The 4,322-nt window shown below is 35.4% G+C and overlaps 1 long non-coding RNA gene across 5 annotated transcripts; it reads right to left on the bottom strand.

The window, feature by feature from the left end:
• Nucleotides 1–438: 438 nt before the first annotated feature.
• LOC110945057 lies at nt 439–4,097 on the bottom strand. 5 transcript variants are annotated; one of them, XR_002595039.2, is made up of 10 exons: nt 3,911–4,095; nt 3,209–3,385; nt 3,031–3,100; nt 2,551–2,959; nt 1,917–2,016; nt 1,760–1,812; nt 1,567–1,655; nt 1,074–1,148; nt 855–947; nt 439–731 (listed from the first exon to the last, which is right to left on the bottom strand). It is a non-coding gene; the product is annotated as an uncharacterized LOC110945057 (long non-coding RNA). The 5 variants fall into 5 exon arrangements; XR_004864650.1 differs by having other exon boundaries at nt 3,031–3,385; nt 3,655–4,097; XR_004864666.1 differs by having other exon boundaries at nt 3,031–3,385; nt 3,672–4,097.
• Between the last annotated feature and the right edge of the window lie 225 nt (nt 4,098–4,322).

Genomic DNA, 4,322 nt, shown 5'->3' with positions numbered 1-4,322 from the left:
TTTTTTATTTTTAAGTATGGCTATTGTATAACATTTAGTCACACATAACTTTTTTTCCCATAACGTTTGGTATCATTCAGTCACACAAACAAGAAACAAAGTGATTATGGTGTGGTAATGGTTATATAGAACCACACAAAATTTTGTAATATTAAGTATGGCTATTGTCTCACTTTCAGTCACTCATAACTTTTTTTCCCATGACGTTTAATATCATTTCGTCACACAAACAAAAAACAAAGTGACAATAGCGTGGCTAATAGCTATGTAAAGTCACATGATTTTGTAATTTTAAACGTGACTATTATTTAACCTTTGGTCACACGTATTTATTATGATTCTATGTGGCCATTTTCATGTAATTATTTATTTTATTTTCAATTTGTTGTAAAATAAAAAACTGAAGTAAAAATGTGATAATCTAGAAACCAGATGATATTAACAATAAGATCCTAAAATCCATACATAAGTTTAGTTTAAATACTAACTAAAGACAAACTTCTAATCAAAACCTATCAATAAAAGTTTGAAAGGGAAACAAATGTACACAAAAACTAAGAGCTATTTCTAGGATGTTTTCTTCGAACCCATATACTCACTGCTTGAATACGAGCAGCAGTCCATATACTCACTGCTAGAATACAAGTAGCACTACTGCCTTTGCTTCTTCACACTTCGTTTTCTCTTCTTCCTTCTGTGCAGCAGCCATTTCCCTTTGCCTCTTCAGCTCACTAGTTATTAAATATGATCCATTTGAGCATGCAAATATAAGTTCAGCTCAGTATTAATTAAACATGATCCATTTGAGGATGCTATTATAAGAACAAGTGTATGAAGTTGGATAAATAACTTACTCTAGTCTAACCCTTTCATCTAAGGCGCTAGCCACGCTAGAACCTTTTCTTGGCCAACAAGCCACCAGCTCCACCTCAAAGATAAGAGTTGCACTGCACATTATGAAGTCCACCAATAACAAAATAGTCAATTGTGCTAATAATCAAAACTAGCTCCCTATGGTTAACATGGAATAACAACTGCAAAATATTAGACACGATAAGCTATGAGGTAATTACTCTAGTGGAATCTCTGGAACCAGTACTACCAGAGGTATAATCTGACTTGCAAGATATTTTGGCAACCTCCCAAACCTAAAAATTAAGATTATGAACTCGTAAATATTAAATGTAAAAGTGAAGTAGTTGTAATTCCAAGTGAAAAAACACAAAATGAATATAACAATGTATGTATATAATGACCATCTTTACTTAAATACACATCTGATCAACTTCTAAAAAATATAAGCATTTGACCACTACAAATGATTACACGTAAATATAACCCAATCAAAAGGCACCATGTGGACAGCGTTATTCCTGAGCAGAACCGCGCCAAATCAGAGTCAGCTCGAGCTCGGCTCAATTTCACATAACCGATTTGAAAATTGAGCTTGAACTCGGCTTGGCTCAGTTTTTAAGTTAGAAGTTAACATAGCAGAAGCGATTCCTATTGGCAGCAGCTCAACAAACATAAAATGTACAAAAAAAAACACAAGTTACATAATCTTACATCATAATCCCAAGATGGGGACCCCTTCCTCTCTATCACATCACTTGCATCCTTCAGCTCCTTAATGACAGGCAAAGGTCTCGGGCGGTCTCCATTTTCATCGTTGCAAAATTATGATCCAACACATACGGTTAGAATCCGTCTTACAATTTTCATATGCTAAAACTATAAAAATCATGAGAGCAATGCAGACCTTGTCCAAGGAGCAGGATCATTATCACAACGAACAAAAAGATACCGGTATACCTTAAATCAGTATTTATATTAAAAGTCAACAAGAGCTCTTTAGTATAGGGAAACCAAACATCCATTTAATAGTGTAATTGGCAGCCAATAGTGAGATGTCATACTTGAATTCCGGGCTTCCTCCAGCATTTCTCGATCCTGTATATCCCATCATATCTGACTCCTTGTTCAGGTGCATAGGCCGATCGCTTTTCCTTGTGAGACCTGTCCATTTGTTAGAAAAATTGTCAGACACGTTCATTTGTATAGAATAAAAGAAAATAAACAATACTTTTAGTCTTTTCATAAGATAATCTCATCTATTTCAAATATAAATGAATAAAAATTTTAAAACTGCAGACAACCAAAAAATGTGATACTAGTTGTCATTCATTTCCTATAGTTTCTAAGCTGCAGATACACTCTGACCATTTAACTAAAACCAAATCTAATAACATACACAATCATATGGCTATTTGTAAAATTGCATAATCTAAAAAATATATGTAAAAAGATAAACATCGAAATTAGGGGTGTGAATTTCTGACATGACCGAAAACACAACACGCACCTAACACAAAATTCGTGAGTTTGGGTTTAGTCTAAACGGGTTCGGGTCAATTTTAGGTTCAACCCGCGAACCCATTTAGCTAAACTGGTCGGGTTCGGGTTAACCCGGTCGGATTGATGGGTTGACCCGTTTAACCTATTTAGCACCCCTAGTTGAAATTATCATGTACAATCATCATAACAACATACCTCACAACACGTACAAGGTAGACCTTTTTACAGCTAACTCGTAAGGCTTCATTGGATTTATCAAACTTCTGATCAAAGGATTGTGTCTTGTTAGTCCTTTTATTTCCACTAAGATCTCTTCCACCACTATTAACAAAAAAGTACAGAAAAACCACTCTCCATGATCCTCATCATCTTCATATCCTCTTGATAATGCGACAGATTGTGCACCGTAATCAGACTACCCACATATACCCACAACATGCGGAAAATGGGCCCCCCACTGCCTACATTCCAAACGGTCCTCCCATATTTCCCCAACCAAAACTCCCATACTTCTTTCGGGATCATTCTCTAAGAGAATGGAGCCGAAATGATCAGGTGGGACCGTCACAAATATTTTCCCACTGCATGCGTTAGCTTTTCCGGCCTTCAATATAAGTTAATTAGTTAACACATCAAAATAATTAAAAAACAGGTGGAGATAATCAAATAACTTACAAATTACAACATCAACTTGGGGATCCCAATCAAGTTCATATGTGGTCTCTTGGTACGCCATGTAAAAACCCTCAAAATATATTTAATAGGATTAGAGAATATAATGACTTATTTAATATATTTATAGGATTAGAGAATATGTAATATTTTGGGTTACATACTTACATACAAAACTTACATTTTCATCATCTTTATCCACTTCTTAATGTTTCATATTCTCTTCTTGAAAAACTCACGTGCTCCCCACATCCTTCCCTACTAGTTGATGGTCCACTCCTTGAAGTGCTCTTAAACAACAATGAACATTTCGATAAAGATGAACAGTGGAACATCTTTCCCCACTGAACAACTCCACCTGAAATATTCAATTAAATAAAAAATTTATTTAAACATAAATCAACTTATCCTTCTATGAGTAACTGAAATCACTAATGCTTTTACAGTTGTATAACATAAACCAATAACATCCAAAATTTTGGGCAGATTGGTTTGAAAGAATACTAGATACAATAGAGTATATAGATACAATTAAGCTAAACTAAACTGAAAACAACATAATGCAACTCATAAATAAGTGAATCAAACCGTATTCAACAACAATCAGTTGGTAAACAAAACATATACAGATTCGAAAGAGTTACGGGCGACCGTGGTGGTGTTACAGTTGTGGCGGCTACAGTAGTAGAGTCGTGCGGCAACAGTTGATGCCCGAAAAATCTACTGCAACGGGTGACTGGTTCTTGCAATGGTTCTAATGGTAGACTACGGTTACGAGGGTTCGAGTAGAACCAATGTGGTTTGGTTTGGTTTGGTTTCGTTTCGTATTTATGCTCAAACTGGGGTTGTAAAGGAGGACATAGACATTTAATAATAGATTTACCATCAGATCTTAGTGAAATCGTGAGGATGCGAAGAGTTGTATCAGATGGTTCGGCCTTTGAAGATGCGAAGGTTTTAGCTTGGATTGAAGATGTAAAAGAGGCGCTAGGGTCTTCAATTGAGAGAAACGAAAAGTAACAAAATGGATTTTGGGAGGGAATCAAATTAGGGGTAAAGGGTTTTCAATTGAGGGAAATGAAAAGAATTAAAACGGATTTTGGGAGGGAATCAAATTAGGGGAAATTTAGGCGGAAAACATAAAAAAAAATATATGAGGAGAGTTAAAATTTTTGTGTGGGTAATTAAGGGGAGGGGGTGGTTCACTAGACACTAGTGATAGAATTTATCACTTACAAGCACCAATCAAGTTCCGTCATGTCATCGACCATTTTTCCATTACTCACAACTTTTTT

Source organism: Helianthus annuus, chromosome 1, assembly GCF_002127325.2.
Source record: "Helianthus annuus cultivar XRQ/B chromosome 1, HanXRQr2.0-SUNRISE, whole genome shotgun sequence".
Classification (NCBI taxonomy): domain Eukaryota; kingdom Viridiplantae; phylum Streptophyta; class Magnoliopsida; order Asterales; family Asteraceae; genus Helianthus; species Helianthus annuus.
This window is presented reverse-complemented; position numbering and strand designations above follow the sequence as displayed.